This window comes from Canis lupus, chromosome 18 (genome assembly GCF_003254725.2).
Source record: "Canis lupus dingo isolate Sandy chromosome 18, ASM325472v2, whole genome shotgun sequence".
Taxonomy (NCBI): domain Eukaryota; kingdom Metazoa; phylum Chordata; class Mammalia; order Carnivora; family Canidae; genus Canis; species Canis lupus.
In genome coordinates this window covers 16,186,483-16,211,603 of record NC_064260.1, presented here as the reverse complement: position 1 = coordinate 16,211,603, position 25,121 = coordinate 16,186,483, and the positions used below count along the sequence as shown (strand labels likewise).

The following is a 25,121-nucleotide window of genomic DNA, read 5'->3' as shown; positions in this document are numbered from 1 at the left end:
TTTCTATAGTACTTTGTTCTTAATTTATGGATATATTTTATAAATTTAGTAAGTTAACTAGTAATACACGCTCCTGGGGCAAAACTCAATAGTTCAAAAAAAAAAAAAAATGGATAGTGACAACTAAGCTCTCTCTCTCATTCAGTTCCCGGCCCTAGAGATGACTTTGTGAATAATTTGTTGTGAATCCCTCAGAGATATTTCAAGAGTTTTAAAAACATACCTACCCTTCAAAATACAGTCTTGAATCTCTCTGAAAATGTAATTTCAGTTTTGCTTTCCTTTTTTTATTCTTTCCTAAATTATCTCGTTTTTTTTTTTTTTAAGATTTCATTTATTTACTTGAGAGAGAGAGAGAGGGCTCACAACCAAGGGGAGGGGCAGAGGGAGAAGTAGACCCCTCGCTGAGCAGGGAGTCCCAGGAGGGGCTCTATCCCAGGACCCAGAGATCATGACCTGAGCCGAAGGCAGATGTTTAACTGACTGAGCTACCCAGGCACCCAATTATCTCGTATTTAGTGGATTTTCTCCTGTTGCAAGTGTTAGTATATTTTCTTGATATTCTAGTAGTAGAAAAGCTGCCCAGGAGCTGTGTTCACATGTGGTAACAGTGGTAGAGTCAACACGAAGGACTTGTTTGAGCGGTTGAGAGTTGGTCTCTGTGCTCATCAAATGACTAAATGGAGGGGCTACAAGCTGCCTGGCAGCCCTTGTCAGGCGGTCTCTGTTCTATGTGTTTACACAGACTTCAAATTAATGTCTGTTGCCCATCTCACTCCTCACTCCCACCTTCAACCCCTGCCAATTCCTTGACCCAGAGTTTCTTGGGGTTTCGCTCTGCAGTTCAGAGCTTCTCATGCTACTGTCCTTCTTTGCATTCACCCCTGGCCTCCACCAGTTTGTAGTCATCATGAGGCTCCTCCACCAGATGGAATCTCCCACCTGCTGGTGGTGCCCTCCAGTACCCGGGGCTTGGAAAAAGTTCTGGCCATTGGAAAATACTGCAGTGTAAGTGCCCCAGAGTAGCCTGTCAGGACATTTGTGTAGTAACGTAAAAGGATAGCCTATAGTGGGGGTGGGGGCTTCTCTATAGAAGGATATTTTTTTTCATGTGAAGAGATGAAAGTCTGTTCTTGTGGACTTGGAGACATATTTTGGGGGGAGCCCCAGAACACAGGCGGGAGAGGAATGCTATTTTTATTCATATGTTCCTACATCTTCTTCTACTCCCCATCTGGAAGTTTGGTATTTTCCTGAGAGACATCTGGCAGCCCTGTCTGTTCCAGGGCTCCTCATTAGTTTAAATTTTTTTTGTTTTGTTTTTTATTCATGATAGTCACACACACACAGAGAGAGAGGCAGAGACACAGAGGGAGAAGCAGGCTCCATGCACCGGGAGCCTGACGTGGGATTCGATCCTGGGTCTCCAGGATCGTGCCCTGGGCCAAAGGCAGGCGCCAAACCGCTGCGCCACCCAGGGATCCCTCCTCATTAGTTTAAACAACACAACAATTCACAGTACTTATTATTTCTTCCTTATAAATACAGCACCGTGCGATGCTTGCCACACTCTGGAGATGACCACGGCTCCATCTCCCTGGAACTAGCTCCCATTTCCTAGTTTTAGGCACGTTGTTCTCTTCTTCTGACAGGAGGGCCCGCACTCATCTAGGCTTCTAGCAACACTATAAAATTAGAAGGAAAAAAAACCTTCAGAAGTTGCAAAACAGATGATTAACAGTAATGCTGTGGCCTTCCTAAGTTAAGGATATCACGCTGTTTGCCCATTCACACATGCTTATTGATTTAATGTTTTGTAAATTTAGCTCTCTTGAGTCTGGGCTGATGTGTGGGTGCGTACACCAACCAGATTGATATTTGTGCCACAAGTGAGAAATAACTTGATAATTTATGAGCGGTGAAACCCAAAGTCGGACAGGTTTTCCCTCGGGGAAGGAAAAAACATATGCAGCTCATCGTAGACAACTCTCTTCTTAGGTTCTTTGGTTTTAAGGAAGTAGGAACTTTCTGGTGCAGTGGTCGAAGGGGAGTTATGTAGTCAGTCGGCCCACATTTTCTTTTTTGAAGTGGATCTGAGAGGAATGTGCCTGAGTGGCGGGGTTTCCTTCTTGCTTTCTCTCTGTATCGGTGTGGAGGCTGGTGTTTGCTAACCAGGACATCCTGGGAGTTCAGTGGCCACATCGAGGATGTCTGGGCATGGCTACCGAGTGATTGGCCAACGGAGATGCCACGCTGGGGGAGTAATTAGTAGGTTGGGTTCTATGCAATGTCTGATATGAGCCCCTGTCTTTCTTATATGCCTTGTGTTCAACAAAAGAGCTCTCTGGGTTCTTCTTTTAAAGTAAGGGAAATGGATTTGGTTATAAAGGGGCAAAGGAGGTTGCTTCATTGGAGAGAAGGGTATATATCAGTTGGGGGAGGAGAGATTGCTTGGAGATCCTCTTGGAAAATGCACTTCCCCCTTCCCCCAAATACGTATATTTGCATACACACTGCTTGCACAAGTATTCATGCTCACTTGATGGGAGGGATGGGGAATACTGAAGGCAAAAAAGGAGGAGCCAGCCAGTCCATTCCCTTCCCCAACAACCTTGCTCTCTTTTCACTTGGAGAGGTCCTTGGCAGCTCAAGGGCACCTGAGCCAGAACACTGATTTAAAATACAAAAGCTCGTGTCAAAAGTTCTTGACCTTCAGAGCAACATAGATCCCTCAGGGGCCATGCGCTTCGGTGCAAGACACAAGTGACTTTGGCCATCATGGAGGAGAGAGAGGGTTGGAAGTCAGGAAGGTGATTCAAAGGTTGAAGCTGAAAGGGGAAGGAGGCACAAGGGTAGGCAGGCAGTGGTCTGTGGTAGGTCTGGGAAATGGTCAGGCGCGTACTGTTGATTTGTTCATGAAAGCCCAATGCTGCTGCTTGGTTCTTACTCTCAGTTCAAGCTGGCAGTGCTCCCACCAACCAAATTCTCTTGTGTTCTGGGGCTTCTCTGCACATCATGTTGTAAGTGTCATGCGCTCACCCACGTGTACTTGCTGATGCGAAGTATGGGCCAAGACAGCCACAACCTCAGATCTCCTTAAGATGAGCTCTCTTCTACCTGCAGTCCTTACGAAGTTGCTGCTTGACAATCCCTCCAGAGTCTAAGAAGCCCCCCTGTTCAACAGAGAGTCTGGGAAGCACATCCCAGACTCTCTGTTAGGATCTAAAGACCCTAACATCTTTAGAAGTTTTGTCTATTTAAAAGAGGCTAGGAGGTGGCATCTTAAATTATTCTGAGGTTTTAAAAAGGATGACTCTTACAGGTCCATCCTAGATTTGATCTTTGCCTGGAAGCCATTTCTTAATGTGAGAATAGTTTGCTATCTTAAGAGACTGAGAAAATACATACTTTTATCTTCAAGTCTAAAGAGTCCTGGCTCCCTTACATTTCTTCAAATTTTGCTTGAAATCAAACAGTTGCTGTATTCATTTTTTATTTCTGCGTAACAAATTATTACAAACTTCGTAGCTCAAAGCAACACAAATTTATTATCTCACAGTTTCTGTGGATCAGGGGACCAGCATATTTCAACCATGTGTTCTGCTCATGGTCTTATAAGGTCAAGGTGCCAGCCAGCCATTCTTCTCTGGAGGCTCCACTGGATAAAGACCTGCTTCCACACTCCCTTGGTTGATAGCAGAATTGATATCATTGGGTTGTGTAATGGAAGTCCCACTTCTGGCTGCTTTCAGCTCTCAGGTCCTTGCCATGTGGCTCTTCCATGACCTCTCACACTTCAAGTCTCTTCTCGGAAAGGGACTCGCCTGATTAAGGGCTCATCTGTTTAGATCAAGCCCATCTACGATAATCTCTTGATTACCTGGAAGTTAACTGATTGGGGATTTTAACTACATCTGTGAAATGCCTTCTGCTATATCTCTTTCTGCTTTCCTAACCTAACCATGCATGCAACAGCAGGAGGTAGAGATCATGGGAACCATCTTAGGGTTCTGGGATCACAGCTCCTTTCTTGGGTTATTTTCCTTTTCCTGTTCTATTATAGGTAGCTAAAAAACCCCAAGCAGAACCATCAGTGCTCTTCATGAAAACTTCCTTAGCTAGATCATCAAGTTTATTACTAGATTATATTTTCTATTTTTCATGTTCTGATCCTACATAACAAGTGTCCTGTTTTTCTAGCTTCTAATAATAGTTCCTCTCTTTCCTTTAGGCTCTTACTGACAGCTTCCTTGAGACTTTTTAGACTTTTCCTAACACTCTCCTTGAGGCCCTTTAGTTTTCACTAACATTCTTGTGACCCTTGAGACCCTTCCAGCTTCCATGTGGTACCAAAGCCAAAGACATGTTTGGGGTTTCGCTAATAGCAGTCCCCAAATCAGACACAAGTACCAAAATCTGCATCAGCTGGCCACAGTGATATAGCAAGTCACTCTAAAACCTAATGACTTAACACAGCAACAATTGTGGGGGGAGGAGTTTGTTTTTTTTGTTTTTAGCTCTTGAATCTGCCAGGATAATTCCAGACATAAGTCTGTGTTTACTGAACCAATTAACACATAAGATGAGATGAGATTACTCTGTTAGCATAAAGTTCTCTGGTCTAGGAGTTCTACTTTTTTTGCCATTGAAAATCAGTTGTTTGGGCCAAACTCCCCACAGAGAACTAAAAAGCTGGAACACACACACGCACACACACATACACAGACACCAAGACAGTTAAGATGTATAGGGAAAACGTCTTAGGTAGAGGAAGGAAGCCCAAAGAGGTGATTCTAGCATTTGGTGCCACTATCCTTTCAAGAGAAAGAGCACTGTTATTACAAGCAGTAAATCAGAAGCTAAGCAGAACTTTTAGCAGACACAGGCCTATGGGGCAAAAGCTGAAGCTCAAGGGATGTCAGAGAAAAGGAATCTATTTCTAAAAGGATTCCATAGGACTATATATAAGAACTAAGAGTAGACCGGAAATAGATCGGTCATCCCAGATACTGACGTCCAACTTCATTCAAATCACTGTAATTTCTGGTCATAAGGTGATCTGGAGGCACTAGCTCAAGGTCCACTTCCAGAAGTAAAAGATCATATTCTTTGAAGGAAGATAACATTATGCAGAGCTTCGATTTCCTCTCCATTTTTATATATAGTGCCTGGTACCAAATCAAAAACATTTTGGGGGCAGCCTCAGTGGTTTAGTGGTTTAGCGCCGCCTTTAGTCCAGGACATGATCCTGGAGACCCAGGATCGAGTCCCACGTCAGGCTCCCTGCATGGAGCCTGCTTCTCCCTCTGCCTCTCTCTCTCTCTGTGTGTCTCTCATGAATAATAAATAAAATCTTAAAAAAAAAAAAACTGGACACATGCTAGTTCACCAGCTTCTCCAATAAATTTCGTAAGATTAAAATCAGAGGGTATATTCCTTGACCACTGTGGAAATAAGTCAAATATCAATAACACCACCATGAAAAAAAAACTACAAAATTTCTGTACGTTTGGAACTTAATTCACTTCTAAATAACACATGTGATCCAAAGGAAGTTATAATGGAAATTAGAAAATACTTAATTGAATAATAATGAAAATCAGACATAGAAAGTTTGAATAATGAAACCAAAGCAGTGCTTGGAGGGAAGTAAATGGATGTCAATATATATATTAGAAAAGCAAAGGAGCTTCAGATCAGTGATTTAAGTATCTATCTGAAGTTATAAAATCAAAGGAAACCCAAAGTAAATAGAAGCAGGGAAATTATAACTCTGAGAGCAGAAATTGTTTAAGAAGAAAAATAAAGATTAACAAAGCCACAAAAAGCATTCCTTGGAAAGCCTAGGAAAACTAGTAATACTTTGACATGACTGATCAATGAAAAAGAGAAGGCACAAAAAATCAATAATAAAAATGAGAAAGAAATATTACCACTGGACCTTCTGACAATAAAAGAGATAATATAAAGATATTAGGATTATGATGAGAGATTAGAAAGTTTAGGTAAAATAGAGAAATTCCCAGAACACAGTTGCTACCACTGACAGCAAAAGGTAGAAACTGATCAACATTCTAAAATGTATATGGAAAGAATAATAACTGAGATAATCTCGATGAAAAAAGAACAGGGTTGGAGGAGCCAGATTACTGAACATCAAGATTTTTTTAAAAGATTTCATTTATTTATTCATGAGAGATACAGAGAGAGAGAGAGACAGAGATGGAGGTTCCCTGCGGGGAGGGAGAAGTGGGTTCCCTGTGGGGAGCTCGATGCAGAACTCGATTCCAGGACTCCAGGATCACAACTTGAGCCAAAGGCAGATGCTCAACCACTGAGCTACCCAGGTGCCCCTGAACATCAAGATTTGTTATAAAGCTACTACAGCGGAGACTGTGAGGTTGGCACAGGGATAGATTAGCAGACATGGAATGAAATAGAATCCAGCAAAAGGCCCATCAATAAGTGACACCTGATTTATGTGAAAGATGGCACAGCAGAGAAGGGAGAAGAGAGTTTTGTTGAGTCAGTTGGATATCCACACGAGAGAACACTGAAAATAAGATTCAGCTACTTTTAGACTGTAGGAAAATTTTCTAGGGATGCCTGGGTGGCTCAGTGGTTGAGCATCTGCCTTGGGCTCAGGGTGTGATCCTGGGGTCCTGGAATCGTGTCCCTCATCAGGTTCTCTGCGGGGAGCCTGTTTCTCCCTCTGCCTGTGTCTGCCTCTCTCTCTGTGTCTCTCATCAATCAATAAATAAAATCTTTAAGGGAAAAGAATTCTAGAAAAAAAAAAGGAGAAAATCTTCATGGAGTCAAGTTGATAAAATTTCTTAAATGGAACACATAAATCACTAACCATTAAGGGAACAATGAATAAATTAGAATAAATTAGATGTAGGAACTCCCATTCCAAAAGGAAAAGACACCAAAAAGAGAGTGAAAGGCAAGCCACAGAGATTTTATATTTAGAATCTGAAAAACATATACAAAGGGCTTGTATCCAGAATATGTAAAAATGTCTATAAATCCATAAGAAAAATACAGAAATCCTATAGAAACATATCCAAATGGCCAATAAATATCTGAAAAGATGCTCAATATTATGATGAATCAGGGAAATATGCAAACTAAAATCACAATGAGATACTACTACCCCACCACCAGAATGGCTAAAATTAAAAGACTGGAAATATCATTTGTTGGTGGGAATATGGGACAGCGAGTGGTGGTGGGAGTGAAACTGGTGCAACCATTCTGGGAAAGTGTGCATTACATGTACATCTATCTTATGACCCAACGAGTACTCTCCTATATTTATATTGAAGAGAAATATGTATGTATATGAGCCAAAAGACACAGCACCATTATCTGTAATAGCTAAAAATAAATAAATAAATAGATAGATAGATAGATAGATAGATAAATAAATAAATAAAAACCAAAGTTCCACTAACTGCCAAATGATAAATACCATGTGGTTGAATCATAGAATAAACGAGCACACAGCAATGACCATGCAAATGCTACTGCCACACAACACGGATCCACCTCACAAACATAATGTCAAGCAGAACCGTCAACTACCCCCACCTCGGCAACATACAGTATGTGATCCCATTTTCAGAAAGTTTGAAAACAGGAAAAAATCACCTTGAATGGTTATCTCTGGGGAGCACCGAGCCTCTACTAGCTCGGGGGAGGTCTATCGGAGGGTGGGTCTGTCCCCAGGCTCATGGAGCTTCCACAAGCACAAGTCAGCATTCAGCCAGACTCAGCAAACACTTTGCTAATCTCCAGAGTTTTCTCTGTGCAACTTCCTCCTCTTTGATATGCTGCTTCCCAAATTCTAGCCCCCCTAGCCTCCCAGAACTCCTCAGCAAGACCCTCAGACTCTGGGTTCCCTCTTGCTGAGCTAAGGACTGGAAACAGCCTCCAGGCAGGATGCTGAAGCAATTGAAGGGCTCACTTCATTTGTTTGCCTTCGTGGATCACAGTCTTGCAAGGCCTGTTACCCAATGTCTAAAAACCATACTTTCATCTTCGCTCCCTCGTTTTCTAGTTGTTTATGGCAGTACTGTCATTAAAGGAGCAAGTGTTTGGATCCCATTCCTGGAAATTCTGATTCAGTAAGTCCAGAGTAAGGCCCAGGGATTTGCCTTTTGAAAAAAATATGCATCAGTGATTCTACAATGCAGTTCCCCAGTTGTCTATGATTAAGAAAAATAATAAGGCCATTGTCATTCATGACAGGCCTATGGTTCCCTATTTGAAATACTGCTGGTCACATTTATGTTGAAACATATGCACACGGTGTGCATATTCAGTTAGCATATAATCATTTCAATGATTTTGCATTTATGTTTATGTTATTTTTTATATACATGTTATTTTCACTACACCGGACATTGTGAATCTACGAATTTGAACTATAAAGTGAAAATATGTTCACCACTTTAAAGTACAAAGTCAACTTGGCTTGATGTGCATGCCTAATTTTACAAATCATGTTGGATAGCCCTATATAGATGACATCTCTGTTCAAGGGTATTTGAGACTTATTGATCTTTAAAGAAAATTGCTGAGCCCACTTAAATTCAGAATCTGTAATCTATAGTAGTTCTTAGATTATGCAAACACACACTCTAATTTGCATACATATAAATTTTGAAATAATAGAATAGCATCGATAGCTAATATTTACTGAGCACTTATGTGCCAGGCACTGAACTAAATTCTTTATAATGATTTTATCTTTTGAAGCTCAAAACCACCATAAAATGTAGGTCTTATCATTATGTCCTTTTACAGAGCCTGTTATGTGGCCCAATGAGAAGGTGTAGAACCACAAACCAAACCAGAAAAATTCCCTCCAGTGTTTTGAAATAAGTAGATGAAACAGTGAAAGAATTTTAACCAAACTCTTTTCTCAGATTAATAGGATTTTAAAATAAACCTCTTTTATGGAAAGAAGTAGGGTAAAAAATAAAATTTGCAAATGGTAAGTTCCTTTCCCCCCTGAGTAAACAATGACCCCTCAAGTCAATATTTACTATTATTGATTGAAATCTAAACATACGGGGAGTTCAACTGAAAAAGGAAGTTTTGCCATATCAAAGAACTTTGAAGCAGATAAAGAAGAAAATGATTAATCCTGGAGGAATCAGAACTTTGATCCCATGTTTACCCTCAGGTGAATGGCAGCAGACGCTTTACCAAAGAAGAGTCATTAAAATGAAATCAGGGACTTCAGGAATCCCTGGGATCAATACATAGCTTTCTCCATTTTTGGAAAAGCCTGTCATCTGTCCCTGTGCAGTGTGGATGGGGTCTGTTCAGACATCTCTCCATACCTTACATTTTCTGCTCATTAAAGCCACAAAACTCAAGGTGGTTACCTGAACTAAAGCCACTGAACTCAAGATAGTTCAGCCATTAGGTCAGGAATTGTCCTATCTCCAAAATAAATATTATTAATTTTCACTAAAAACCTCAAGGCAGTCTATGTAGATGTGCTTCAGAGCCTACCATAAAAGGGAAGAGAAAGGGATATTTTTCCATTGCTTCTGTTTTTTTTTTCTTTGTCTAAGATATACAAACTTCCTCTCCTTTGTCCTTCCACACCCAGAAACATTTGCCTGTTTTCTAAAACTCAGTCTAAAGAAACTGAGGTTAATGAACTCCACATAAATGGAAATGATGTCCAGGTTTCCAGAGTGAACATTTAGGTTTGTTCATCTCCTCCACCTCTTACAGCAATTGCCAAGTGAGAGCTACACCAGCCCGGAGGCCTAATGAGCACCTGTTTCATTTACTAGGGATATAACTTGAGCTGCTGCAAAAATTGCTTTTGCAGAAAAGATGAGAAATGATAAACAAGCTCCTCTTCCCAGAAGCATAGTATCTTATCCATAACTACCACTTCATAAACAGATTCAATCCAATTCTTATCTTTTGGTGTCTCCAAGGAAAGCAGTTACCTGCCTTGGAAATAGTGTAGGAAAACATTCGATCTGGCTCAAACTGCTTGGATTTGAAATCCAAGACAACCACCTGCTAGCCGTGTAATCTGGGAAGTCACTTAGCCATCATGTGCCTCACTTCCTTATCTGGAAGGTGGAATAGTAATAGTGCCTATCTCACAGGGTTTTATGAGGATGAGTAGGCATTTTTTTAAAAAATAAAATTCAGCTTTATTTGATTGCTCCCATGGATATTGCAGGAATAAACTCTTCCAAGTATGTATCCATCTTATTTGAAATAAGATAGGTGATATCTGATAGGTTAAGAAATATCTAAATCAATCACATTTGCAATATATCCTAGCTAATTTCATTGAGCCTCAAGACCCCTTATAAATCCCTCCTATACACAGAATCTACCATGACTAGCCTTGACCGAAAGGACATCATGCCTTTTCCTTCAAATTCCCAAATTACTGTATCTGCTGCCTGGCTCAACCCTGTGGTTTATCACATACTGTCTTGTATTCTCAATTATACTTCTTTCATTTCTGCATCATCTTCCTAACAAGACTGTGAGCCATCAAAGGTGAGGGCTATGTTTAATAGTTCTTTGATTCCTCCCTTACACTTAGCATTATCCCCATTGTCATCACCATCGTATCTCTTATTTCTTCAGCTAAGACAATCTCCCAAAAGGGCTGGTGCTGAAGATTGCTGGCAGCACTCCCAATGGCTGGGGTAATAAGTTCTTCATTCCTGAAGGGGACCTGGATGATATATCAGAACATCCACTTTACTATCCAAGATAGTGGTTGGTATAATATCCACAGAAGGTAGAGCCAGACCTTCCCTCACTTGGGCAAATATTTCCTATCTGTCTCTTTGTGATATAGTTTGGTGCAGATTTTCCAAGGGGGATAGACTCGATGACTTCTGAAGGTTGGCCTTGTCTATTATCAGCATGTGAGTCAATGGCAGTTGAGAGGTTTCCTTGGGCAAACAGTTATTGCCCTTGTGAATCAGATTGTCAATGCTAAGAAAACATAGGTATCTGTTTGAGCAACCGCATTCAATTTACAGATCCAGGCAATTCCACGGATGATTCCTGTCCTCAAACTGAATCCAAGAGAAGCCGAAGAGCTCAGAGATGGCTTTGCAACTTTAAAAAACAAAACAAAACAAAAATAATGGGAAACTGAGAAATAGGAGGTGGTTGTGTCTGGGGTGGGTAGATGATAATGCGTGCTCTAAAGCTCCAAATTGGGATAGGCCGGTGAGAATTTTTTAGTTTAACTCTTTTTTCTCCCCAGCATTGCCCTGAACAGGTCACTGACTTTTCTGCCACAACCATGGGACCAATAAGAGAATATTCTGGAAGTTCTGAAGCTCAGGAGGTAAAGAACAGACAGCATAAGTGCAGATGAGTTGGCAAATCCCTGAGAAACCTGCTCCTCCTCAGTTTGAGCAATTGTAACATCTTTGGATAAAAGCAGTTCCTGGGAAGAGTGAACTTCCAAGATGGAAAGAATGATGGAGGAGTGGCTTAATCCTGAATGTCAAAACAAGGCCCTCTCCACTATGGGGCACTCCTCCTAAGTCACTTGGTATAATGCTCCCTATCTAATGCACTTGGAGAAACCCTAGGCAGGGCCTAATTGGCTTTTGTCTCTCTCTCTCCAGGTAAATAATCCTAGTTGAATATACTAGTCAGGGCCCCAGCAGGAAATGGTGGCATACTCAAAACGATGATTTGAGAAGACTTCAGTAATAAGACTATTTATAGTTATGTGGCCAACATACAGCAGTACTCAAGTGCTAGAAAAAGGCCAGGGAGTGGGAGAGGAGGTAGGAGGTCTCAGATTCATAGGGAGAAAGCCTTTTGAAGGGGTCTGTCTTGACAGGAGTTCTGACCTTCGGTCAAGGACACAGCCAACATCATAGAGAGAGAAGTGAGAGAATAAGTATCCTTGACTGCACATTCTTCCCTTCCACCATTCTCCTGTTGGGTCTCCCCAGTGGCTGAACCCAACAGGAAGCCAGAGGACGAGGGATCCTGTAGATGTCATCTGCACAGGTCAGGCTCAGGAACACTGAGCAGGGTGGGGATGGTGGAAAGTGGATCTAGAAGGGCAAACAGAAAACCTCCGAAACACCAAGGTAGCTGATAATCTCAAGGGACAAATAATGAGATATTTTGTAAGCATTTTAAACACTATAAAACGGGAGCAAATAATAAAAATCTTGCCCTCAAAAGAAAAAAAGGAGAATTTATGTAACTAAAAGATTTTTAAACAAATAAGTAAATAATATTTAGAGATATAAAGAGGAATATGGGAAATATGATACAGAAGAAAATAATTATGAAAAATAGGCAATAGAATATATTGTGATGGAGAATAATACAACAGATGGGCTTAATAGCAGAATGATTATAGTCAAAGAGCAAATTAGTGAGCTGGAAGATCAGGTCAAGGGACTCGTCTTGAAGTTATTTGGATGGGGTAAAAAGTTTAGGAGAATGAAAGAGAAGTTAAAAGACATGAAAAACATGTTAGTTTCCATCTGCTGGCAGTCCCAGATGAAGATAAGGGTTAAGTGAAAACAAGAATGTTTTTAGGAAATAATGCCCAAAAGTCTCCCCGAACTAAAGAAACCCCTAAAGGGGGCATGGGTGGTGCAGTGGGTGTGACTGCATCTGACTCTTGATTTCTACTCTGGTTGTGATCTCAAGATTGTGAGATCAAGCCCTGTGTCAAGCTCACATGGGGGCAAGAAGCCTGCTCAAGATTCTCTCTCTTCCTCTGCCCCCTATACATCCCCTTAAAAAAAAAAAATCTAAGACTCCAGAATGACAACATTGTTAATGCTGATTTAGAGCCCAGAAGAAAAAAGCCTATTCTAAACACATTATAGTGAAATTTTAGAACATCGAAGAACAAGAAAACCAGATTTCTCAACAGCAAAATTGTATAGAAGATAGATATATAATCTCATTATATACTAAAGTACTAAAAGAAAGCAATTTTTAATCTTGAGCTTTATATTAATTAATCTATCATTTAAATGTAATTGGAATAAACATATTCTCAAGTATGTCTCAGAAAGTTTACCATGCCAACATTTTGAAAGACCTCTTGGACTCTGCACTCCAACAAGAAGAGAAATTAATACAGGAAGAAGCAACAAGGTATGAAATGAAAGGATGAATAAAGAATATATTAGGATTTACTCTTGTTTAGTTAAGCCTTGCCCAAGACAAATTACAAAAAGTATATCCATAATAATCTGGAACTAAAATCTTAGCTGATACCCATAGGGTAGGGAAGGGGAAGGGGACAGGGAGGAGGAAATGATAGTATGCCAAAGTTCCTATCTTCTTCACAGGAACACATATTTTCTGATGACCTTTAGATACTGTTGGAGAAAAACAAGCATAGGCAAGATCTAATAATTGAGATCCTACCAACAGATAGATTCATGAATATAAGAACTTAATACATGATCTAGATAATATCACAACCAGTAGGAAAAGAATGAGTCATTTAGCAAATGGGAATGGAAGAACAGGCTCACTATATGGAGAAAAATAAGATTGGCTCTCTATACTATGTTAGTTAACATTAGGGCTGTAGATTTAGCTGTCTATATATTACTCTCCGCCACCAAAAAAAAGTGACAGTGTTAAATAAGGCATAAACTATTTCTCTCTCCTATAAGAGAAATCCAGAAGTAGGATGCAGGGCTGGTACTGGAACTCTGTAATTTCACCAAAGCCTTTCTAATTTACTGATCTGCCATCCTCAGCATGTGGCATCCAACCTCAAGATCCTTCTATGGCTCAATACAGCTACTGATACTCCAGTGTCATTTTAGCAGTCCAGGGTGGAGACAGAAAGATTCAAAGGGAGAAAAGAAGGGACATGTCTCCTCCATTTTAAAGAGTCTTCCCAGGAGTCTTTCACATACTTTTGATTATATCTAATTGCTGAGGACTAAGTCATGTGGCCTCACTTAACTGTAAAGAAATCTGGAAAATGTCTTTATTGTGGGTAGCAATATGCCCAACTAAAATTGAGGCTCCTAAAGAACAGAGGAGAATGAGTATTGAGAAGTAACTATTCAATACTGACTACAAAATAATAAGCTCCAATGTGATTAAAGATACAGAGTCAATTAAATAATAGGATAAGATGAGGGCACTTGAGTGGCTCAGTTGGTTAAGTGTCTGCCTTCAGTTCAGGTCATGGTCCCAGTGTTCTGGGATCAAGTCCAGAGTCACTCCCTGCTCAGCAGGAAGTCTGCTTCTCCCTCTCCCTCTGCCCCCTTGTGCATTCTTTCTCACATATATAAATAAAATCTTTAAAAATAATAATAATAAAATAATAAGATAAAATATAGAAGAATATCTTTGCGATATTGGAGCAGTGGGAAGAAGGTGAGTATCAGAAACCAAACATAAAAAACCCAAATCGTAAGAGGAAAATGGATGGATTAAAGTACAGTAAAATAAAGATTCTTCCTAAATGAAAGGCACTGTCGGTCAAATTTTCCATGGAGGGGAAATAAGATATTTGCAAGAAACCAACAAGTATTAATGTCTAGAAAATACAAAAACTTTTCAAATTATCAAGAAAAAAAAAGATAATTTAGCCAATGGAGAAACCAGATGGTTATTAAATACATGGAAAGATCCTCAACTTTAGTCGTGGGCAGCAATATGCTAAACATAACAACAATGAGATAATTTTTTGTACATTAGAATGGAAAATATTAAAAAAGTGTCATTAAGTGCTGCTGCTGATGTTGGGAAAGAGGATTCCTTGCCCACAATTGGTCCAATGATTCTGGAAAGCAACCTGGAGGTACTTATTGATACTTAACATTTATGGTCTGGGTCAGGGATGAGGTATTCACCAGAAAGACACTCTGGGAGCACTGATTTCTTCATTCACAAACATGGTGGGACATTGGAAAATGTCAGTGAGCCAGGGATCAGTTCCTAAGACTGGTAATAAACTGTAATGTTAGGTTAGGACACTGGCCGATGACAGACAAAGAAGGGTGAAAAAAAAGCAGCTGGACTGGAACAATTATACTTGACACCAAGGACTAAGGTTGTGACCATCTTCCCTGTGCTTCCTTCTGTCCCCTTACCCCAAAACACCACACGACCCACTCTCTCAGCCCTCACCAACTCTATCTCAAGTACAGAAGGCCAAATTCATTCCCAAAACCCTACAAAGGGAGGTCCTTGAATGACAGTACAGCCTAACAGAACCAGAACTCAGAGATAACACATAGAGGCTAAAAAAAACCCTGTTGTGTGGAACGAAACAAACCAGATGAACTTATTAGCCACAGTAAATTTAAAGTCAGAAACTTAGCTTTAATCACTGAAAAGGGTAGACTGTCAGAGCTCAAAGAACCTTATATATTACCTGATTTATAAATCCACTCAGTCATCCATTCATTCAATTTTCTGAACACATACAATATTCCAGGTACAGTGTTAGGCTCTGGCGATTCACTGATGAATCAAAGCTCATTGCTCCCTGGCCTTTACCAAGTTTCAGTCTAGTGGCAGATACAGTAAAACTCCTTCCTGTCTTTGAGCCTTCATCCTGCCTGCAAGAAACTTCAAATGAAAGTATCCTCTGAAATGTTCTCTAGGATGTAGCTGAAATGTTAGAAGCCGGTCCTAGCAACCCTTTCTAAATTGGACCCTGCCCCCAATACATACACGGGTATCCTCCCATCATAGCACCCCGTTCATATCCTTCATAGTAATACACTTATCACTTGTATTTAAATTATATATTCATTGACTTGCTTTGCTCAATATGTACAGTTTATAGATGGTAAACAGGTCCAGGACACACAGGAAGCTATTATCAGAATCAGGATTAAAACCCAAGCCACCTAAGTATACAGAAAAATTAAGAAGCTAGTAACTTCCCTGAATCTCAGTTTTCCAATCTACAGAATATGGTTGATGATCTAACTTACCATGGAAATCAGGCAAGAAAAAAGATCTAAGTAAAGAGAAAGTCATCCTATATTCATGGATTGTGACACTTAATAGTGTCACGATGGCAATTCTCCTCCAGATTCAACGTAACTCTTATTAAAATCTTATCTGACTTCTAAAGCAATTTTGAAAAAAAAAAGAGTAAGGTTAGAATATGCACACTTCCCATTTTAAACAGTATTGCAAAACTACAGTAGTCAAGTATAGACATAAGACATAGACATAGAGACCAATGGAATAGAACTGAGAATAGAGAATAAACCCATATTTTTACAGTCAATTGATTTTGACAAGGATGCCAAAATAGTTCAACACAGGAAAGAATAGTTTTTTCAACACACAGCGCTGAGATATTAGGTATTCACATACAAAGAATGAAGTTCGATTCCCACCTCATACCATATACAAAAATTGACTCACATTTTTACTTAGTAAAAGTTCAATGTTGAAACTATGAAACTCTTAAAAAAAACACGTAAGGGTAAATCTTTGTGACCTTGGACTGACCACTGCTTCTTAGATATGACACCAAAAGAAAGAAAATGATTGGATGTCCTCAAAATTAAAAACTTATACTTCAAAGGGCACTATCATGAAAGTGAAAAACAGCCCACAGAATGGGAGAAAATATTTGTAAATCGTGTATCTAATAAAAGCCTCGTATCCAGAGCATATTAAAAAAAAAAAAAACTCTTACAAGTCAGCAATAAAAAGATTGGCTTGGATCCAATAAAAAATTGGATTTTTTAAATCCAATTTTTAAAATGAGCACAGGATTTAAATAGAAAGTCCTCCAAAAAATAATATACAAACGGACAATAAGCACGTGAAAAGATGGTCAACATTATTACCGCAGGTTAGGATGGCTATAATAAAAAAGATGGACAGTCACAAGTGTTGAAGATGTGGAGAAACTAGAACCCCATATATTGCTTGTGAGAATGTAAAAACTGGCTCAGTTGCTTTGGAAAACAGTTTGGCAGTTCTTCAAGATATTAAACATAGAATTCCCATATGTCCCAGTAATTAAACTCCTAGGTATAGAATGAAGAGGATGAAAACACATATCCACACAAAAACTTGTACTTAAATGCTCATAGCAACAGTATTTATAATAGTCTGAAAGTGGAATGAACCCAAATGCTCATCAACTGACAGATGGACAAACAAAATGTTGTATACCCTTTCAGTGGACTAGTATTAGGCTACCACAAAGAATAAAGTATTGATCCATGCTGCAACATGGATGAGTCTTAAAAACATTAAGAACATTATTGTTCTTAATTTATGTTCTTAAGATTAAGAACATTATTAAACATTATTGTAGGATACCATTTATATGAAATGTCCAGACCAGGTAAATCCATAGAGATAGAAAATGGCTTCGTGGTTGCTGGGGCCAGGAGAGGGGGGAATGAGGAGAAACCACTTGTGGGTGAGGGGGTTCTTTGGGAGGTGAGAAAAATGTTCTGGAATTAGACAGCAGTGATGGTTACACAACTTTGTGAATATACTAAGCCCCACCAAATTGTACATCTTAAAAGGGTGAATTTATAATATGTATATTTATAATATGTATATGTTTATTTATAATATGTATATATATACATATATAAACATATATGTATATATATTTATAATATGTAGATTGTAACAACGATAACATTTTAAGAATCTTTCTGAGTAGGAGTGCCTGGGTGGCTCAGTCAGTTCAACGTCGGGCTCTTGATTTCGGCTCAGGTCATGATCTGAGGGGTCCTCAGGGTACTGGGATTGAACCCCGTGTCAGGCTCCATGCCCACTTTGAGTTTGCTTGAGAAATTCTCTACCTCTCCCTCTGCCCTCCCTCCTCAAATAAATAAATAAATCTTAAAAAAAAATTCTTTCTGGGTATAGTGCATATCAACTTCTCACTTTCCCCAACTCTGATGTTCTTGAACTTGCCTCACTCACCACCTCCCATCCCCCCCACCCCATCATCATGGGAATATCTAATAGGACACTCACGTTTGTATAAACCCTACTTCCTGGACTCCATCTGTTGGTCCCCATGAATCTCTAGGAATCAGGATACTTCTCCACGATTTTGAACCTGGGAACAGATAAAGAAACAGTCATTTCTTCATCAGTGTTAGAGGCTGTTAGAGCTAAGCCTGACTGGAAATTGGAAGCTGTTACATTGCATGGAAGGAAAGTCAGTCTGCAGTGAGAGGCAAATTAAGCTTATCTCAGAGAAGGGGCAGGAATGAAAAACAAAACATGTCCTGAGGGGCCTTCAGGTCCTGATTCCAGAGGTCCTAAGCGTGAGATACACCTGGAATCTTCCCACAGTTCAGGGTGTCCAGTCTCCTTGGGTTCCATAAATCAGTAAGCTGTCTCTCTTCCTAAACTAGTTGTCTCTCTGGCCACACCATTATACTTTAATGCGGCTTATTGTGAATGACAAATGGATGTAGGGTATGAAAAAGAAAACAGTATTAAGAGCTAAGGGTTACGAAGGCCTTACTGTACGTCAGACCCCACTGCAAGTGTTGTACTGTCCAACGAGCTCAGCCCAACACAACAACCTTAGGAGGTAGGCTCTACTCCTATTCCCATTTTAACTATGAAGAAAGCAAGGCACAGAGAGGCTAAGAAGCTTAGCCAAGGCCACACAGGTAGTAATTAGCGACGTCAGTATCCTTAATCGTTGCACTCTGCGGCCTTATTCGGAGTAGAACACGGACTACGGGTAAGGCGTTATCATTACTTGGAAGAAATTAGCACGGAAAGTGTCCCAGTTGTGATTTAACAACTATTCTAAGACGTGGGTTTCTTTTAAAAAGCAGTATCTTCGGACACCGAAGCTTGCAGGAACTCCTCATGACCGTTGGTACCTCTAACCAATGATTTCAATTTTCTGACTTTAAATACTTCTATGACCTGGATCCAAATGAACTTTTATCGTGGTCCCAGTTATTCTGGATGATTGATGACAGTATTTTGGCGTTTACAGCAGCGTATGGGGTCTGTCTCTGTTAGCGCCTGAAAAAAGAAATGTTCATATTCTGATGTCCTTAGTATCAGGAGAGTCAGTCAATGATCCACACGGAGACCACACTGGAGCCGTGGGGTTTGCTAGGATATGGTCACGTCTACAGTACGTTCAGGGTCTGCTCTTCCAGCTGTAAATCAGCAAGACTAACACTCGTGCTACCTGGTTCTCCTTGCAAGAGCCTTTCTAAGTTCATGTTAAATTTATAAGGTGCTTTCTCGAGATGATTAAAAAACCAGATTCTGGTGAATCCCAATGCTTACCCAATCTATCCCCTGCGCCGGCAGGAAAGTTGCACATTAAGTTTTTCCTCTCCCCTTCCTCTCCGCCTTCCCTGCCTAAGAATGTGTCAACTTTTTGTTAAAAGAAGAGCTCAAGGGATAGAGGCTTTTTCCTCCAGACTATTCGGTCCCCTGTGTCTGATTTCCCACGGAGTGCTAATTATTGGTGGAAACCTGTTAGATGAAGTTTGTGCATTGGGCATCTTTGAACAAGGAACGGGAAATGAAATTACCACTTCATTTCAGAGAAATATCAAGTTGTCACCAAGAAGGCAACACCTAATGCCAACTGCAGATAGGGACCAGTGGCCCCCAGGGCCCACGCTGGCTTTAGATGTAAGTAAGAAGTGTGCTGAGATGGGCAAGGAAACTAAGCTGGCCAGAAAAGACTTCCTCCTCTTGCAGGATCGTATCACTGTAGATTCCATGGTTTGAGTTTCACTCTTTAGTCTAAGACTTTGCTCTGTTGAGTTGCTACTGATCTAAGGAAAGGAGACATTTAAAGTCTTATCAATTCTTTGTATCTTACTTGAATGAATTTCAGTTCTCGTCTCAGGACTGTATTTTTAGGAATGGAAAGAAAGAATAAGAACACACCCCAGGAAGGAGACATGAGAGACAGGGGCTTACAAGGAACCCAATGTTGCCCAAGTGCTGCCTTGCAGTGCCATCTCTGACCCATCACTGTCTCACTGGGTTGCTCAGCCACTGAACCAAAGGGAAATCTGAGAGGCCCGGCCAACCAGCAGGAGGAATTGGAGAGGCTTCTTTCAGAAAGAGGAAACCGGGCACCTGCTCAGGTCGTGATCCCAGGGTCCTGGGATCGAGTCCCACATGGGGCTCCTCACGGGAAGCCTGCTTCTCCCTCTGCCTATGTCTCTGCCTCTCTCTCTCTCTCTGTGTCTCTCATGAATAAATAAATACAATCTTTTAAAAAAAATTTTTAAAAAAGAAAAAAAAAAAAAAAAAAAGAAAGAAAGAGAAAATCACAGCTGGCCTCTAGTCAAGAGAAGGAAATATTTCAGGAGTCCCAGGATGTGAGTGTCCAGCTGAGTCGAACATTTCTGTTTCTACTCTTGGAAGACCGCCCTGATGAATATTTTTCCACCAGCAACTTGGAAAATAAAGTTAGCCATCAAAATAATTAGGGCTAACTATTCATCATCTGACCCTAAGCGGCCCTGAGATTTTCTAGAATTTGAATAGAAAAGTAAAGTATGTCATAAGCTTGTGAAAGAAAAGAATGAGGGTAGAAAATTGACTTAGCATAAAATGATGTCACAATTCATTCGTGATGGCCACTCCAATCTCTCAAAATGCAGAGTTTTTAAATAAAACCATTGAAATCTTTATAGCCTTTTGCAAATTACCTCTTGATTCTCATTATCAACCCACCAAGGACTATTTATGATGTGACAAATGATGAAACTTTGGGGGACTTACCTTTTGTTCTTTTTTTCCTCAGTTTTACTTTATGAAACTTTCAAATAAAGTAAAGAGTACGGGGACACTCAGATGCCCACCACGTAGATTGTACCATTGTTAATATTTTGTTGACTTTGGTTTATTCATACCTGTATAAAGATATTTCTCTTTTGCCAAGCCATTTGAAAATAAGTTGCAAACATCATAAACTTTATCCCTAAATATTACAGAATTCATCAATGAAAAATAATGACATTTTCTTTTATAGACGTATCATTCTTACCCTACAAAAATTAGCAATTATTCCCTAATACTGTCTCATATTTAGATCATGTCTAAATTCCCTCAATTGTCCCCTTAAAGGTCTTTTTTTGTTTTTGTTTTTTATTGAGATATAATTCACATTCCATAAAATTAATCTTTTTGTAGTGCACAATTTAGTGGGATCTGTATATCCCATCATGATGATCTAATTCCGGAATACTTTCACCCCTTCAGGAAATCCCTGACTCATTAGCAGTCACTCCTCATTCCCTCCCACCCCCCTCCCACCAACTACTAATCTACTCTCTGTGGACTTGCCTATTCTGAGCATTTCATATAAATAGAGTCACATAAAAGGCGGCCTTTATATTTGGCTTGTCTCAGTACAATGGTTTCAAGGTTGATCCATGTAGTAGGATGTATGAGCAAGCGCTCCTTTTCTTTTCATAGCTGAATATGACTCCGTCGTATGGATATATGTTGTGTTTATCCAGGGACATTGAGGTTGGTTCTAGTTTCTGGCTTTTATGAATAATGTCACTATTGAATATTAATGTACAAAAAAAGAATATTAATGTACAAATTTTTCTGTGGATGTATGTTTTCAACTTCTCTGAGTCTGGACTTAGGAGTGTAATTACTGGGACATATGATAACTCTGTGTATATTTGGGGGAACTACCAAACTGTTTTCCAAAGCAGCCAAACCATTTTACATACCCACCAGCGTTATGTGGGCATTCCAGTTCCTCCACGTCTTCACCAACACTTATGATTGTCCATCCTTCAGATCATAGTTATCTTAACATATGTAAAGTGGTTTTGATGTGTATTTACCTAATAATGATGATGCTGAAAATCTTTTCCTGTACTTATTGACCATTTATGTATCTTCTCTGGAGAATGCTCTATTCAAAGTCTTTGTTCATTGTACGATTAGGTTATTTTCTTATTGTTGAGTTGTGAGTGTTCTTTACATATTCTGGATATCAGACCCTTATCAGCTATATGATCTGCAAATATTTTATCCCATTTTGTGAGGTGTAGTTACACTTTCTTGACTCTATCCTCTGAAGCTCAAAATTTTCAATTTTGATGACACTCAATAAACTTAGTTTTTCTTTTGTTATTTGTCCTTTTGCTGTGACACTTACAAAATGACTGCCTAATTCAAAGTCACAAAGATTTGCCTCTATGTTTTTCTTTTAAAGATTTCATAGTTTTTGTTCTTCTGTTTAGGTCTAGGATTAATTTTGGACCAATTTTTGTATACAGTGTGAAGTAGGGGTCAGACTTCATTCTTCTGCACGTGGATATCTAGTTGTCCCAGCATTATTTGCTGAAAAGACTATTCTTTCCCTACTGAATTCTCTTGGCACCCTTGTCAAAAGCAGTTGACCATAAATGTGTGGGTTTGTTTCTGGACTCTAAGTACTATTCATTGATCTCTATGTCTAAACAGATGCTAATTTTATGCTAGTCTTGATTATTGTAGCTTTGCAGTAAGTTTTGAAATTGTTAAGTGTGTGTCCTGTGTTCTCCAACCATGCTCTTCTTTTTCAAGATTGTTTTGGCTATTCTGGGCTCCCTGTATTTCCAAATGAATTTTAATATCAGATTGTCAATTTCTCAAAAAAGGACAGCGAGGGTTTTGATAGAGACTATGTTTAATATTTTTAAAACTTCCAAAGAGTGACTTTTAGATGATAGCCAATAAGCTTTTTCTAAGAAAAGAGGTTTTTCAAGGACAATCACTTTTAACTATCTTAATTGTTTCAAAGGACTAAATGTGGGGTATTTATTCTCATTTTTAAATAACTTCATTCATTTTGAAGAAAAAATACATTAAATACATGCAAAACTGAATTTCAAAGGGTGTTCATGAATAAAGATGTGGGCTGCCAAGTAATCTACAGCACTCTTACCGAGAACTAGTGCTCTTTAATCAGCAACTTTTTTATTTAAAAAAAAAAAAGATAATTTTGCCAGGGATTTTTTTTTCCTTTTGAAGAAATCTGATTGCTAATTATTAAAGAGAGTACTACATAGCTCCGGCAACTAAGTGAGAAACAGACTAAAGATGAGTTTTCAGCGAATGAAAATTCAAAATGCACCAACCTCACTTCCATCTGTTGGTGGAAGCTCTTAAAATGCTACTTTACAGAAGCCTGATTGCCTGGGACTTCAGTTAGCAATAGTGTCAAAGAAAAAGATTTAAAAATGCTTCCTTATGAGTTTGGTGCCAAACCCTTGCAACTGATTTTGTTTTCGCTGCTCTTTCTCCTCCTCTGCGCCTCCTCATCACTCACTTCTATCTCATCCTCACTGACTGCTGCCTCTTTTTTTTTTCACCCTCCAGGGAATTTCAAGTATAGATTTATTATTTTTTATTTTTTAATCTTTTTTAAGTATAGATTTTTTAAAAGTGTCTTAAAATAAAGTTAAAATACATCATTACTGAAATAATTTATTTTTTTTACATCTAGATCTGTGTTGACTCATTCTACACCAAGCTCTTGGGTCATGTCCTGGGAAAGTGGCAGGGGTCCAGGGCATGGAGGAGGGGGAGTCGGGCACAGGGGTGGGAGGCGGGGGGTGGGAGGGAGCATACAGATCAACTTGGGTGAGCGTGTGTGTGAATACTGAGATACGATGCTGTCTACCCTCGTCACTCCACAGCAAGACAGTCTTAGGCGTAAAATTTCCTAATAATAAAAATCTTTTGGAACTTCCAAGACAAATCCATCTTCAACAGGACTCACCCTTGCTTAGACAAATTCAATTTTTCCCTACGGCAAATGCTATGCAATAGAAGACATAATATCCAAACGTCTATGTCCTAAACGTGAATTGTGCCAGCTGCAAAATCTCTTAGGACACAGCTACTCTCTGGACCACAGGAGGTGAAATGTAACCTGAGTGGCAACTTGCAGCACTCGGTTTGTTTCTGAGTCACCTACTTCTGTCCACTGTCGGAGTCTGGGTGCAGAGGAGGAAACTCACTTTATCACAACTCTGTAGGAAAGGGAGGAAGGGAAGTAAGTCTTGTAAGAAAATTCAAGTAGCATATTCCAAAACAAATGAGAGTGATATTTTTCTTATCTAATATTTTGTGTTCTCTGGTCCTCCGGCCTCCCCGGTATTATCCTAAATCACTACAAGTTGAACGTATGTAGATCTAATGGGGTTGGGCTTCCAAGGGGAACAGGTGTTAAGTCAAATAACCACTCACACAGATACGTTCACCCTCACCTTTTGTACTGAAAGGCTGCACTGGCTGGTCTTGTGCAGTTTCTCTCTCTCTCTCTCTCTCTCTCTCTCTCTCTCTCTCTATTTTGGTGCAAAATGGTAGGTTTATTAAAGCACAGGGACAGGACCCGTGGGCAGAAAGAGCTGCTGTCTACTGCTCCCTGCTGCCTACGTGCAGTTTCTGAGAACATTCTTGGGGCCCCTGGGTAGCTCAGTCGGTTAAGCATCTGCCTTCGGCTCCGGTCATGATCCCAGGGTCCTGGGATCGAGTCCTGCATCCAGCTTCCTGCTTAGTGGGGAGCCTGCTTCTCCCTCTCCATCCTGCTCGTTATCTCTCTCTCTCTCAAATAAATAAATATAATCTTTTAAAAAAGAGAGAGAGAAAAAAAGTTATTTAGCCTACTTTGAAACAATTCATGCCTTAACTCTCCTTGCTACAGAATCCTTATGGAAAATTATTATAATAAAATACACTTGCCCAAAGACTTGGGATGTTAATGCTCCCAAACATTTATTTATGTATTTATTATTTATTTATTTATTTATTTATTTATTATTTATTTTTAATTATATATTTATTTTGCTTCCAAACCTTTAAACCTGTGATTCCAAACCTTTAAACCTGTGATTATTTTGCTTCCAAACCTTTAAACCTGTATTATTAAAAACTGTACTCTATGACAGTAGCTTTGAACCTTTTTTTTTTCACTCTGACCCACATAAAATATACATTTTATATTGTGCACACGCGTGTGCATGAAATGACAATTTTTTAAATGAAACCGTTACTACATGCAATGCATTCGGGTAGTTTCTATTCTATTTCTTTGATTTTGTAAAAATGCTGAGCAATCCACCCAGCTGATTTCACAAATC

The 25,121-nt window shown here is 39.5% G+C and overlaps 1 protein-coding gene across 2 annotated transcripts in view; it reads right to left on the bottom strand.

Moving 5' to 3' along the window:
• Positions 1–310: 310 nt before the first annotated feature.
• ORC5 (origin recognition complex subunit 5) overlaps positions 311–25,121 on the bottom strand; it is a 132,776-nt gene continuing 107,965 nt past the window's right edge. For both annotated transcript variants that reach the window (XR_007403463.1, XR_007403464.1), the window contains 2 exons: positions 18,001–18,085; positions 311–1,685 (listed from right to left, as the gene is read on the bottom strand). The gene's annotated coding sequence lies outside the window, so the exon portion shown is untranslated. The remainder of the gene's footprint in view (positions 1,686–18,000; positions 18,086–25,121) is intronic.